The 16,005-nt window shown below is 36.8% G+C and overlaps 1 protein-coding gene across 6 annotated transcripts in view; it reads left to right on the top strand.

Moving 5' to 3' along the window:
- Nucleotides 1–16,005, top strand: part of HTT (huntingtin) — an 831,912-nt gene that overhangs the window by 145,667 nt on the left and 670,240 nt on the right. The window lies entirely within an intron of this gene.

Here is a 16,005-nt window from a genome sequence, read left to right as displayed (position 1 = left end):
CAAAACAAAAATGAGGCTGGTACATCTGCAAAAAGACAGAAACAAGAACAAATAACACCAAGCAAAATACCACTTCCTATCGAAGAATCAGACACATTAAGCAAAGCTGAAGTCATGGAAGAATTAAAACAAATCAAACAAATGCTTAAAGAAACTATAACAAATATGTCTGAAATGAAAGAGGAAATTTTAAATATACATAGACAAATGGAAGTTAACAACAAAAGAACAACTGAACTAGAATCAAAAATGGAAAATATAGAATGTGAATCAAAAAGATGTAAAAACGACAGCCTGGAACTAAATAAATTAAAAGATCAACTGGAGGATTACGAGAATAGAGGAAGAAGAAAGAACATCAAACTCTTTGGAATACAAGAAAATCTAGAGGGAAAAAATACTATCCTTTTCCTTGAAAATTTAATTCCAAAAATTCTACAATTAGACTTGAAACAACCAATTGAAATTGAAAGGGCGCATAGAATCCCAATAAAAAATCTAGAAAATAAAAACAGACCAAGACCAATCATTTTCAAAATGTTGAGATACCAACAAGCACTAGAGATACTAAATGCTGCAAAAAAAGATAAAAACTTAAATTATAAAGGATCAAGATTATGGTTTTTACCAGACTTCGCCAAAAACACAGCAACTAAAAGGAAAAAACTACTAGACATGAGACCTCTACTCAAAGAAAAAGGATTTAAATATGGTCTATACTATCCGGCGAAAATGAGAGTGTCATCAGGAGACAAGTCCTTATATTTTGAGGATCCCGAAAAACTAAAAGAGTTTCTCTCTAAACCAGAACCTATGATATATTAACATAATATATTAAGATGGTTTTGAAGACTCTATGAAAAATTAGAAAATATAATATATCGAAATATTTGAAAAAATGGAGGAAAACAATACAAAGAAAAGACAATAATAATTATATGAAAGAAAGAACAGAATATAGGAAAATTATTAAATAATACACTGCATATATGTTTAAAATAATTATATGTTGAAATCATAATACTAAGGAAATACAAATTAACATATTGTTAAAAGGAAAATGATACATTAATAAAATGTTATGGAAAATGATTAAATATATATAAAAGATTAATATAGATAGATAGAAGGGAAATTTGTTTAAACAATTGAATATTGATTGCCTGGAATGGGGAGAATGTTAGGATTACAGTTCCAATGTGTATCCGTAAGCAGCCAATATATTGGGTGGGAAAGGGAGGGATAAGGAGAATATTTATTAGAATAATTAAGGGAGATACATTAGGGTTAAATATGTGTGTCATGAAGAAAATTTTTTGGATATTAAATATGAAAGAGGAGAGGAAGAATAAGATAATGAAAAGTATTAAAATATATAATGTCTTTTAAAATATATTCTATAAATGTCAATGGCCTGAATCACGTAATTAAAAGGAAAAAAATATTAACACTTTTAAAAAAACAAAATGCAGATATTTACTGTCTGCAAGAGACCCATCTTAATATGAAGGAATCACAGAAATTATCAGGTGGATGGATAAAAGAATGTTTTTTTGCTCCAGCAGTGGGCAAAAAAGCAGGGGTTGCAATCCTTATAAACAAAAAATGTATGGCCAATATAAAGGTTAAAAATTCAGATCCACATGGTAGATGGATACATATCGATATAGGTATGGGAAAAGATACCCTGACGTTATTTAATATATATGCCCCTAATTCGAATCAATCAGAATTTTTCAAAAAGTTACAAAATATGTTATTACCACTGGCTGCCTCTAATTTAGTGGTGGCTGGAGATTTTAATGCTGTAATGGATCCATTATTGGATAAAAAACCAGGTAAAAATATTAAATCTTTAGGTCTAGATAATTTGGTTCAGTCATGTGATTTGAAAGATATATGGCGTATTCTTCATTTTAATGATCAGGAATATTCATTCTGTTCACAGGTCCATAAATCATTTTCAAGAATAGATTATATTTTTGTTTCAACAAATAAAGTGCAACAGGTGAATAAAGCTTCCATTGATCCTATAATTATTTCGGATCACGCTGGAGTATGGATAGAATTACAATTAGATCAATTAGAAAATGATAGACCTCTTTGGAGATTTGATAATGCATTGCTTGTGGATGACAAATTTTTGGAAAATTTTAAAACACAAATTAATGAATTTTTTCAAATAAATTTAGTGGAAGATACATCTATAGAGAATGTATGGGATGCATTTAAAGCAACTATGAGGGGTAATATCATATCATATTCAGCTTTTATTAGGAAACAAATTAAAAAACAATATATAGAATTAGAAAAAGAAATAAAAATATTAGAAGCTAAATTGATAAGTAAATGGGAATATGAAGTTTTGCAAGCTCTTTTGAAAGTAAAAGGTAAATATAATGAATTAACTTCAAAAATGATAAGAAAAGATTTGTTTTCCAAACAAACGATGTATTATGGAAATTCTAATAAGGCGGGAAAATTATTAGCAAATTATCTTAAGGCAAAAAAAAGGAGAACTAATATTAATGGAATAAAAGATGATAATGGTATAATAACAAATCAAACAAATATAATATTAAAACAATTTTTAAATTTTTATAAGGATCTATATTCTTCCGAACCTTATTTGGAGAAACAAAAAGATGGGAAAAAATTTTTAGATTTAATAAATGGACCTAAGATTCCTGATCATATGAAACGAAGTTTAGAAGAACCTATATCATTAAAAGAATTAGAAACAGCATTGAGATCTCTTAGAGTTGGATCCGCTCCAGGTGGTGATGGTTACACAGTAGAATTTTATAAAACATTTCAAAATATCCTCTCCCCACATTTATTAAAATTATATCAGACACAACTTATAAAAGGTAATATAAAAGGTACTATGGCTGAATCAATAATAATTGTTTTGCCTAAGCCAAATAAAGATCCTACTTTGGTTTCAAACTACAGGCCTATATCTTTGATAAATGTTGATAATAAACTATTGGCGAAAATTTTGGCTTTGAGATTAGCCAAAGCTCTCCCACATATTATAGATATGCATCAAACGGGTTTCGTTGCTAAAAGACATTCCTCCAATAACTCTAGACTATTATTTCACATGCTAAACTTGTCAAAAAAAATGGATGAACCGGCATTTACAGTCTCATTAGATGCTGAGAAAGCATTTGATAGGGTAGAATGGAATTTTATGTATCAGGCTTTAGAATGGTTTGGTATAGGTTCTGGATTTATACAAATGGTAAAAACATTGTATAGCTTCCCGATTGCAAGATTAAATATTAATAATAAGATATCTGATGGTTTTCAATTGCAAAGGGGAGTTAGACAAGGTTGTCCTTTATCTCCTTTGTTATTTGATGTTGTATTAGAACCCTTATTGTTAGCAATACAGCAAACGAGGGAGATACAAGGAATTCCATATTCAGATATGGAATATAAAATTTCGGCTTATGCTGATGATATTTTGCTTTATTTGAGAAATCCAGAGTCTACCTTATCTTCTTTATTGGAATTAATTGATAAGTTTGGCAAATTTTCAGGTTATAAAATTAATTGGAATAAATCTGAAATTATACCCTTGAATGTTTACTGTGTAAAAGGATTATTTGATATTTTTCCATTCATATGGAAAGAAGAAGGATTTAAATATCTAGGCATTCAAGTTAAAAAAACAATTGAAGATACTGTAAAAGAAAATGAAAAATATGTATTAAAAAAAGTAATGGAGTTATGTGAACAATGGAACCCATTACATATATCTTGGTGGGGCAGAGTTCAAACTATTAAAATGATGATGTTGCCTGTGGTTTGCTACCAAATGAGTATGATACCTATTTATTTTCAGGGGTCCTTTTATAAGAAGCTTAATAGAATTTTAACAAAATTTCTTTGGCTTGGTAAAACACCTAGAATAGCTTTAGTAACCTTACAAAAATCAATTAAGGAGGGAGGGGTAAATTTTCCAAATTTCTATAGGTACCATCAAGCCTATATTCTACGTCAGGGTATGTATTGGATCCTCCCAGAACTTATAGATAATGCACCAGATTGGTTATATTTGGAATGGCGCCTTATGTTTCCCCTAAATTTAGTTCATTTACCAAGTATTAATATACCTAAAAGATACAGAGAAAATAAAATAATAATGGATACTTGGAAAACATTGAGATTTATTGATAAATTAACACCCATCCCAATATACAAATCAACTAATCAATCCATATGGATAAACTCCAAGATCAAAATTGGCGGAGCTCAAATCCTTTGGAAGAACTGGATTATTGCAGGAATTAGATCTCTAGATGATATTATTTCAGAAGGTAAACTGCTGGATTTTTCACAATTGCAACATAGATTTGGTCTTAATAAAACACAAAGTTTTAAATGGTTGCAATTGAAGCAGGCCATTCAGGTTGGGTTCCCTGAATGGAAATCATTAAACAATCAATATAGTTTAAAGTTCTTATGCTTTAAAGCAGACTTCCTAGGACATCAAGCCGCATTGTGGTATAAATTAATATCTGGATATTTAAATAAAAAACCAAAAAATGGTCTAAGAGACATTTGGAGCATTGAGATTGGACATCAAATTAATGCATCTCAATGGCCACTAATTTGGTCTTGGAGAATGGGATGTACAGTGTCAGCGTCTATGAGACAAACATGGTTCTTTTTATTACATAGAGCTTTTTGGACCCCTACTCGTTTACAAAAACTAGACAGTTCTAAGTCTAATAGATGCTGGCACTGTAATCTAGAACCAGGGACATTAGATCATTTATTATATCATTGTCCTTATATTAAAATATTTTGGAATTCAATTTGGCCACAAATTAATAAATTAATGGAAAATCATATTGCAATATCATATGATACAATTTTATTTGGAACAATGATGAGAAAAAAAAGTCAAATTTCACCAGAAAATAATAAACTTCTATTAATTATGACAGGGGTTGCCATTCAACATATAACTAATAATTGGAAAAATTACAACAACCTAAACTACACATTTTGGTGGAATACAATATGCCATGTTTTTAAAATGGAAAGAACAATAGCAGTACAAAAGGGGACATATAATAAATTTATAAAAATATGGGGGCCATTGACAAAATACTGCAATGATTAAATAATAGAATACTTTTTCTTCTTTTCTTCTATTAGAGATTTTCTTTTTTTTTATGACACACATATAGGGGGGATAAGGAAAACAATTTATATATAATATATTATAATATATGATACAAAATGTAATAAATGATTAAAAAATAATAGAAGGGTGGGGGGAGGGAAATTTATCTAGAATATATTGTAGTAGATATAAATATGTTATTGAATAATTATCAATTGTATTCCAATATGTTGTATACTTTTATAAAATTTGAAAATATTATATTAAGGCAATAAAAGGGTGGGGGGAGGGTGAAGGGGAAAATCAAATTCAGACATACATTGTGTTATATATAAAAGTGATACCATGCATATATCAAATGTATTTTATTATTATGTACACTTTTTGCAAAATTTGAAAATAAAAATATAATGGAAAAAAAAAAAAAATTTACTGGACAATAATGAACCTATGGTCACTAGAGAGAATACTTGTTTAGAAGACCTTTGTGAAGATTTTTGGAGTACTTGCAAGCTGATTACAGTATTATATTAGCAGCCCTATAAGTTGTCACATAGGTTTAAATTGGAAAGTAAATTAGGAATAAGTTGAGAGGAGCATGATAGAAACTGTCTTTTCTGGCTTATATAGAGCTGCCAATTTACAGGAAAATGGTGTTTAAAGTTATGTATTTCTCAGTCCAGCTGAGCTGAGTCATATGTTTCCTTCCGTTTCTCCACTTTGTTGGCAGACTTCATCATTTTTGGTGAAAACTCTGCGTTAACAAATTGAGGTATGTTTGTAGTTTATGCTGAATCTTATGTATTGCATTATTTAAGCACTAAGGGCTAGATTCACTAACCTTCCTGATTCACTCCGATCTGATGCAGGCCGACTGATTCACAACAGGCCTGTATTCAAATGGGGATGATCGGAGGAACGCCCTCCACTGACTACACGGATCACTCTTCAGCGATCCCGACGCATGCTCAGACCATCTAATTTGCCTGTAGATGATCTGCGCATGCATTTGATGTCTGTGTGTTTTTATTTTACTTTTTTACTCACAAGCCCGTGGTTTTAGCCTGTGGGTTTAAAGCGGGTTAAAACCACGGGCTTGTGTTGCAGGGAAGGGCGGAGAATCAGGCAGAGAGGGGGCAGAGAAGAATCGGGGCGGCCAGCAAGAGTTGGGGCAGTGAGCGCGGGGCGGCAAGCAGAATCGCAGCAGAGAGCAGGGAGCAAATTGTTCACATTCTCCGCCGCAGCTCGTGCAAGCCGGGCCCCCTGGGACTGCCTTGCGCCTCTCATCTCTGCTACTGTGCTAATGGGCCAGCTCTGCAGCTCCCTGCCCCCATTGCTGGCTCCCCCTGGGGCCCCACCTCCTGCCCACCACCGTGACAGCTTTCATTGCCCTCACTTGCTCCTCACAGTACAACAGCCCAAAACTCCAATCCTTGTCTCCCACTCAGGGAGGTTGCAACTGCCAGGGAACGAGATCTTTGGGAGAACCTGCATTTCCACCCAAAGCAAAAAGAGTTAACCCAAAGGGATCCACCATCATTTAAACAAATCTCCCCGATTCTTATGTGTGAGCAGTTGATGGGGGGATTGAACCCTCCTGAGAGGCAGCACATAGACAAGCCGACAAGCCTCAAACTAATAGTGGCAGAGAGCGGGGCAGGACAGTCGGAGCAGAGCTGTAAGTTGGCAGGGATTTCAGGGCGGCAATGGAGCAGGAGAGTCGGCAGGGACGTGTGCGACAGGTCCTCAGCAGTTGCTTGTTTTGGAATCAACCAGCCCAGTTGGTATTCCTCTTTTTTTTTTTTTTTAGTGAATTGCTGCCTGCCTATATTTGCATTCCATTCCCCCTCATTTGCTTGCGCGGATCGGGATCGGATTGGAGGATGATAGGCACAGAGGTTAGTGAATTGGGTCGGAGGAAAATCGGGTCACAAACTGGTCGAGACACAGTGTTCTTAGTGAATATAACCCTAAATTTGACTTCTTTTAAGTGCTTTCCTTGTAGGGGTTTAAAAAAAAAAATCTAATAAGATCTCTAAAAAAATAATGCTTTGGTGGGAGTTGGTATGTATGAGCTAGAGAGTTGTATGACGAGGTGGACTTCTACTACTACTACTACTACTTATCACTTATATAGCGCTGAAAGGCGTAGGCAGCGCTGTACATTTTGACATTTCTAGATGGTTCCTACTTGGAAGAGCTTACAATCTAACTTGGACAGACAAACATGACATAGAGAATAGCAAATGCAGAACCCAAGGCGAGAGGAGATAAGAGTCGAAAGCACTCTCAAAGTGGTGGGCCTTGAACACTGCCAGAGACAGAGCTTACTGTAGGGCTTCGGGCAGCTTGTTCCAAGCATATGGTGCAGCAACGCTGAAGGGACGGAGTCTGGAGTTGGCAGTTGAAGAGAAGGGCATAGATAGAAGGGACTTACCAGCTGAGCGGAGCTTACAGTTGGGGGGGATCATAGGGAAAATAAGTGAAGAGAGATAGTGAGGGGCAGCCGAGTGAGTGCATTTGTAAATCAATAAGAGGAGTTTGAATTGTATTCGGAAATGGATGGGAAGCCAATAAAGTGACTTTAGGAGAGGAATAATATGAGTAAAGCAGCTCTCCCAGAATATGAGTCACGCAGCCGAATTCTGGACAGATTGGAGGGGTGCGAGTTGGCTAAGCGGAAGGCTTGAGAGTAGCGAGTTGCAGTAGTCTAAGCGCGAGGTGACTTTCCAAATAATTGGCCCAAAGTTTTGTTAGCCCTTGCCTTTCTTAGTTCCTGAAAACAATAGAAAATAAACCCAGTGGAAAAAGATTGCTATAACATGTTGGTGTGAATCTAGAAAGCCTTAAATCTGGGGTTTTAGTCATTGTGCACCAGGGTTACAGGGTATGCAAAGTTGTAGTGCAAATTTCCACTGCAATCAAGTGTATCTCCTTGGGAGCCACATTAAATACTGCAAAGGGAGAGGGACTATCATGACCTACTCAATTCCAACCCAAAGTTTATATGGGTGGTTCTGAAAGCATTCTACAGCAGCCCTCATGTGGGCAGCTTTATTACAGAGCCCCAAATTTGGGACTCCCAAGCCACCAGCTCTGCTGTCATGAAAGAGAACATTCCTAGAGAATCAAAATGTTCATTTTAATTGCGGCAAGGTGACTGAACAAACACAAAATTAAACTTTTCCATCTTAACAAATCATCCCTAATTGCACTAAAATTTTTTAGTAGAAAACAGTCCAGTGAATTGAGCTTTCAATTGCACATCCAAGTATTTCAAACTCCCAGTAACCCTGTGAAATGGAAAGACGAACTGCAAGCGTTGCACTATTACCTGATATAACAAAACATTAAGGGCTTTGATCTTACCCATATTGGCATTAAAACTAGAAACCCAGGAGTAGTATGCAATTTCCTTTAACAAATTAAAGAGAATCATTAGGGACAATGTCAGAGAAAGGAGGATATCATCAGCAAATAAGCTAATTTTAAAATTCTATGTTCCCTATATAACTCTACAGTAAGGTTCATTACTGGTTTACCTAAGACAGATCATTTCACTCCAGTTTTGAAACAATTATATTGGCTTCCAGTACAACAGTGAAAATGTTACAAAGTGCTTTCGACTGTGCTTCAAGTTTTATACTTGTCTGTCCCACTATGTTTTCAAAATCTCTGGACAATCTATCAACCAGGTAGAAAGCTGAGGTCCAAGGGAGGGATGAGGTTTTTTACTTGACAAAGAAGATAGTTTATTATGTAAGATCGAGGGTGTCCATGTTCTCCATAGCTGGAGTAAAAGTTTGGAACTCTCTTCCCAGAACCTTGAGATTATGTATGGACAGCTTGGCCTTTAAGAAACTGCTGAAAACTCAGTAGTTTGTGGATGCTTTCATGTAACATATTATAGGGACATTGACCCCGGTATGGCTATTTTATGATACTGAGATCGAGAGAGGTAAAGGAAGAGAGGATCTTGAATTTTACATAGTAACTTTATTACAATATGTCACTGAGAAATGTAAACATTACTGTTTTTGTTAAAATCTGAGCTATATGTTGTTTGTTTTAAGATTGTGTGTTCTTATGTAAACTGCTTAGACTTAAGCGTTCTATAAATTTTTAAATAAATAAGTCGATGGATATAAGGGATTTCCTGAATAGAGACGGCAAAGAGCTCCTTAGTCAAAGCAAAAAGCATCATGAACAAGAGAAAGCCCTCTGTGTGCCTTCAGTTAAAGTAAATGCATCAGTTATCCCCATTTTTACTTACACGAGCCTTTGGTGTAGAGTATAGTTCTTGAACCTAACCTCTATAATAGTCCCCTGTTCCTTTATCAAGAACACTAAAAGGAAATTCCCCTTGAATCTGGTCAAATGCTTTTCTCGCATCAATACCCAGAAGGAACATTAGAATTGTTCTTTGCTGGGATACAGAAATTAAATCAACAATTCAGTAAATATCAGCTGCTTGTTTACTCAGGACAAGCCCTACTTGATCAAGGTAGATTAACAGGTGTAGGAGTGCCCCAAACTGGACTGCCAGTACTTTAGCAATAATTTTTTTTTAAATTTATTTATGACTTTTCAAATACATTCACAAGAATATATCTTGTTACATGAAATACAGGGAAAACAATGAATTTAAACAAATATAGAACAAAAGAAAATCAAAGCCTTTTATTTAGGTACCTTTTTACCTCCTTCTTAGACCACAATAGTGAGAGGAGGTCATACAAATTAATTGAAGATAATTAAAGAAACATTACCACTGAAAAAAGGCCTAGTATGCAGACAGTTAAATTTTATTTTTCTGCCATCTCTTTTTTTTAAATCATTTAATGATCTTTTTAACATCTATAAACTCCTTCAAATGAACCGGAGAAAAAAAGATTTACTTGACTCCCAGATATCTAACCAGGCATTTACAGGGATATGCAAGTAGGAATGATGCACCCAATTTCATAATATCCTGACGCAAAGAAAGAAAACCTTTTCTCCGCTCCTGAGTAGTTTTGGACACATCAGAGTATATCCATACTTTGTGATCCCCAAATAATTTCTGAGAATATCTGAAGTACAACCTTACCCACTCTTCTACGAAACTGTGCTAGCAGTTTCTAGCGCGGGGAGCTGCGCTGAATGACCCGCACTTCTCCCGACGCTCATAGGAACTCAATGAGCGTCGGGAGCAGCGAGGGCCATTCAGCGCAGCTCTCTCTGCACTAAAAACTGCTAGCGCGGTTTCGTAGAAGAGGGAGTTAGAATCATGTTTATATCCTGCTCAAAAACAAAAGACACCAAAAAAGTGGTTCAGTGTCTGCTGTTAAAGTTTGTTCTAATAGAGACGATATATTTTCAAAATCAATCTGGTTATCTCTCACTTTATTTTTTCCCTCAGTTCATTCTGCGGAATCTTTTTATTAGGTAAATAGTAAATTTTATTAGGAGGAATAATATTGGGGGGAATTTTTAAGATCTCAATCGGATATTTCTTGAAAAAGTCAATAGGCATAACCCCTGGGGCTACAGGAAAATTAAGGAGACAAAGATTTAACTGACGGTTAAAGTTCTCAAATTGTTCTAATTTTCTGTGAATCAAGGTATTGTTCTTAATTGTTGCTAGCTTGAATTGTTGTATACCCTCCTTATTCTGTTTGGTTTGTTCTGAAAAGTCAATTTTCATGGAATCTACTGGCTTTGTTAAAGAGTCAAAATTAGAAGCAATTTTTGATACCTCTTCAGTTGATTTTGTAAGTGTAGTCTCCAGTCTTTGGAGTAGTTGCCAGATATCTTTTAAGGAAGTCTCTGTGGGAGCTGGAAAATTACCTGCTCCCTTAGTTGTCTCTCTCAGTTCTTCTATCGCCGAGTCTGCTCCCTTGCTAGGAAACCCTGTAGGTTGCGTTTCTTCTGCATCAGATTCCCGGCAGAGGCTGGACATGGAGGGTCGAAGGTAGCCGAAGGAACAAGAGATGTCTCAAATCCCAAAAGGGAAGAAGGTTCTTTTGTATCTTTCCCCAGCGCCAGGTCCACTCCTCCAATAGCTTGTTCCACTGTTGGCAAAGCCGCAAAAAAGTGGTCAACAGTCAACTGCACAGGGGTTGAGGTAAGTGCTGGCGAGGGCGCAGCTCTAACCACCCCTTTCCTCTCTGAGCGCAGCATTGTCAGGGTAAGAACAGATAGACACTACCAGTGCCATATTTTAAACGAGGCAATAAGTAATACTGCAGGTTCAGGAAAATTATTTTGTAAAGTCAATAGGCAATTGAACAAAAATGTTCAATAGCGCGATCAAAAGATCAACAGAGTGCCAGTAACTGTTGCTGTGTTGTTAGCAGCTTCTCATATTGCAGCCATCTTGATCTTTGAGATCAAGATCAAACTTTGAAGCACACCACTGATGACATCCCTTTCCTGAGATAGATCTCCATTGACCATTAATTACCCTCTGTCACCTTCCATTCAACCAGTTCCTGATCCAGTCCGTCACTTTGGGCCCCATCCTGAGGGCACTCAGTTTATTTATTAGACATCTATGTGGAACACTGTCAAAGGCTTTGCTAAAATCTAAATACACCATATCTAGCGCACTCCCTCTATCCTATTTTCTGGTCACCCAGTCAAAGAAATTGATCAGATTTGTCTGACAAGACCTAGCTTTAGTGAAACCATATTGCCTCCGGTCCTGTAATCCACAGGATTCCAGAAGCATCGTTGTTCTATGTTTTAAAAGTGTTTCCATTAATTTTTTTTAACACAGAAGTCAGACTTACCGGCCTGTAATTCCCTACTTCTTCTGTACATCCACTTTTGTGGAGAGGGACCACATCCCTCCTCCTCTAATCCTCTGGTACCACTCCCAATTCTAGAGAAGCAGTGGAGCAGCCAGAACCTCCCTAAGTTCATTCAGTACCCTCGGATATACAACATCCGGCCCCATTGCTTTGTCCACCTTTAGTTTAGCTAGCTCCTCATGAGCACAATCCTTTGAATTTCGATCAGTGTCTATCTCACCTCCATCCCTACTTGCATTTGTCTTCTGAGGTCCTGCTCCCAGCGCTTCAGCTGTGAATACAGAACAGAAATATTTGTTAAGCAATTTAGCCTTATCTTTATCAGCTTCTACATATTCCTCCTTTTTATCTTGCATCTCATAATGCCACTTTTTCTTCCTATCAATAATATATATATAAAAAAGTCTTGCTTCCCCATTTTACTGTGTTTACTTTACTTTTCTTCCATCTGCATTTTTGCTCTCCTGACTACCTGACCAGACTCTCTTAATTTTTCCAGATATTTTAGCCTGTCTTCATCTTTCTGTGATCTTTTATAGTTTATGAAGGCTAGCCTCTTTTTTCTTTACCTTTTCAGCCACTACTTTTGAGAACCAAAGCGACCTTCTTTTCCTCTTACTTTTACTTACTTTCCATACAAAATGGTTTGTTTCCATTACAATAGATCCTTTCAGTTCTGCCCACTGCTTTCCTATTTCTTCCAGATTTTCTGATCCAGACAACAATTCCTTGATGTAATCCCCCATCTGAACAATGTTAGTTAAAAAAGGGAAGTCTAGAACCTTTACTTTTGAATGAGCCCTCTCTATACCCATCTTAATATTAAACCACATAGAGTGAATCGTTATTTTAAACCCATACTTTTCCATGATAGAGACTTGTATCTATAAGTAGTTTTCTAGCGTTATCAGACAGTTATCATTTTGAAGGTCTTGAGTACCATCTATCGGATCATCATCGGTACCCTGGAGGCATGCTTTTTTTTTATAAAGCTGAAACATAGACCATGTCGAGTTTGCAAGATAGATAGATAGATTGATTCTGATATACCGTCCTATGTAAATATACAGTAGCATGTTTTATTTTATAATGGTTAATTGTTTTAAATAAACTCTTCTTTATCTCAGACTTTCTCAGATTGATGTGTACATGTTCCTTCCCTAGTTTCTCTCTATAATATTTCTCATAGGGTTTCTTTCCTTGTTGTTTGGAGCAGATTAATATTAAACCACGCCATTGATCACTGGATGCTAGATGATCATCTACTGTAACATCTAACACTTTCCTTATTTGTACTAAGTCCAGTAGGGCCCCATCCCATGTGGGTTCCATTACCAACTGGGTGCCGAGGCTGCATTTCCAACCCCTACGCCACACTCTGAGACATAGTATTGTAGGAGGTAGCATGGCAAACATTGTCAGGGGTGGCAAAACATAGCAAAGCATAATATGATAAACATAGTATGATGAGAAATAGTACGGTGAGCCTAGTATTACACAGCATGGGTAACATAGAATGACATGATTTGGCAAAGTTGGTAAGGCAAGCCTGTGTGGTGAAACACAATATAGAAGACATGGAACAGCAAACACTGTGTGGCAGACATGGCATGAGAGATTGAAGCATGATAGATAGTTTGGCAAATATAATATGGTAAATATAGCGCACTGTACAGTAGGACAAATATGATGAATAGTATGGCAGAACATTGTATGAAAAAACTTGGTATGGTAAGACATAAGACAAAGCACAAAGCGTTTTAAATTTGAGACAGTATAGGGTCGGGCACTTTGTCAGATGGTTTGATTGGCGCACTCTTGTAGAAGGTCGGGGAAGAGGTGAGTTTTTATTGCCTTCCTGAAGTTCAGTAGGCCTTCTGACGATCTTATGTGGTTAGGTAGTTTCTTCCAGAGGTGTGGTAGGTAGTGCAAGTAAGATCTTTTCCAGGTGAGGCGGAGGGCTCGTCCCGAGGACATACATAATCACTTTTCATCTTGCGAACGAAGCAGTCGATTTAGAGGTTTCATTCTGCGAGCGGTGCAGTTGATTTGGGGCATAGGGTGGAAGTTTGGAGGCCATATAGGCTGGCACCATGTCATGGAAGAGTTTGGAGGCCATTATTAGGCCTGCAGGGTGCGTGTGTCGATCCACCCCTCCCCCGAACCAGCGGGGGATACTTAAAAGCAGCAACACCAACGAGAGTTGCCTTCCCCACATCGATACCGGTGGGCAGGCAGAGAGAGGCAGGAGCCCAATCCTGCAGGGCACGTGTGTCGATCCGCCCCTCCCCTGAACCAGCGGGGGATACTTAAAAGCAGCATCGAGGTGCACGGCAAAGGCACGTGCGCCTTAGTGCGACTAATGCAAACTATTACCATTAGATGACAGATTTGTTGAATTTAAATGTTTAAAACTAATGTTAGTTGAATTTAAAAATCTGGCTAATGCAAACTGCTACCACTAGATGACAGATTTATATTAGATTAGAAACTCAATATATTAAAATTGATTAGAAACTCAATATATTAGAATTGATTAACCCCTCGAACCCATACCATACACAATATATTAATTCAAAGATCACAACACTTAGCGCCATCATGAGAACCACATCACCAAATTTTCCACAAGCAATCCTACTGATAATCCTGCTCCTAACTGACTGGAAAGCAACTGCAAACAATTTATATCCAATACCAATCATAGCACATTCCAAGGGAATTACCCAACCATTCTGGTACCTCACAATAGACAGAAACTCAAACCATCAGCCTTACACATACCATCAGCCTTACATAAAATCAACAAGTAGAAAACCAACAAACCCATACAAGACCATAAAACAACCCCACCAAAGATCACTCATTTACCCAAAAACAACTCACAACATATCAGTAGAATACACCACTCTCAAGTGTGCATATGTGAACATCAGAGCCATTGGCCCTAAAACAGAACACATAAAAAACTGGATAGAAGAGGATAACTTGGACTGCCTTTTCCTCACGAAAACATGGCTTACCTCTGACTCGGACCCCAGAATAACTGAAGTTTTCCCAAAGAACCACAAAATAACGTTAGTCTGCAGAGAAAATAAAAGAGGAGGAGGAATTGCCATTATAGCCAGAAACACCATAAACCTAAAAATACAAGACAAAACAACCAACCAATACATGGATTTACTAGCCTGTTAACTTTCAAGCACATCACTTAAAGGAACGCTAACTTGCATTCTATGCTACATAACCCCAAGTAACTGGAACACAGCTAAACCAATATTTGAAGAATTTATTTATCAAAACTCTCTAACGACAACCTACTCCTAAGAGACCTTAACCTTCACCTCGAAAATCAGTCCTGCAAAAATGTAGAAACCTTACTAGCATATCTCGAAGCCCTAACATATAAAATCTTAGATCCTCAAACCACACACGAAAAAGGACACCAACTAGACATCACAGCCTACATGACCCAAAAGCCCACACAACCAAAGATCCAAACATCAAACGGAAATTGGAACCATTCCCTTTGGTCTGATCACTACATATACTCCTTCGAAATCAACTGGACCAGTAACAAAAGCATTCCAATTACTCAACAAACAACTTACGCAAACATATAGATCCCACCACATTCTGGACAAAAACAGACACCATAATTCAATTCTACACAACCAATGTCTTCATCTCACAATGGAACCACCTCAAGTACTGCAACCGTGGACGAACTTGCCCCAGAAAAACCCAAAACCAAAATCCTCAGAAAATCAGACAAGTGGTTCGACAACGAACTACTCCTACTCAAAAGACAATGCAGATAACTAGAAAGAAAATGGAGAAAAAGCAGCCAAGAGTCCACAAAAACAGCATGGATAGTAACAAACCGAAAATATAAACAAAAACTGAAAGAAAAAAGAAAGGCATACTACTCAAAACAAATAGAAGTACCCCAAGACACAAAAAAGCTATTCCAGTTACTAAAAGTTCTCACAGATACCATACCCTACATAGCCAACAGTAATTTCACCCCTCCTTCAGCCATCCTCTTAGCCACATACTTCAAAAACA

Source organism: Geotrypetes seraphini, chromosome 1 (genome assembly GCF_902459505.1).
Source record: "Geotrypetes seraphini chromosome 1, aGeoSer1.1, whole genome shotgun sequence".
NCBI lineage: Eukaryota > Metazoa > Chordata > Amphibia > Gymnophiona > Dermophiidae > Geotrypetes > Geotrypetes seraphini.
Note: the sequence above shows the minus strand (reverse complement) of the source record. Positions and strands in the feature narration are given on the sequence as shown.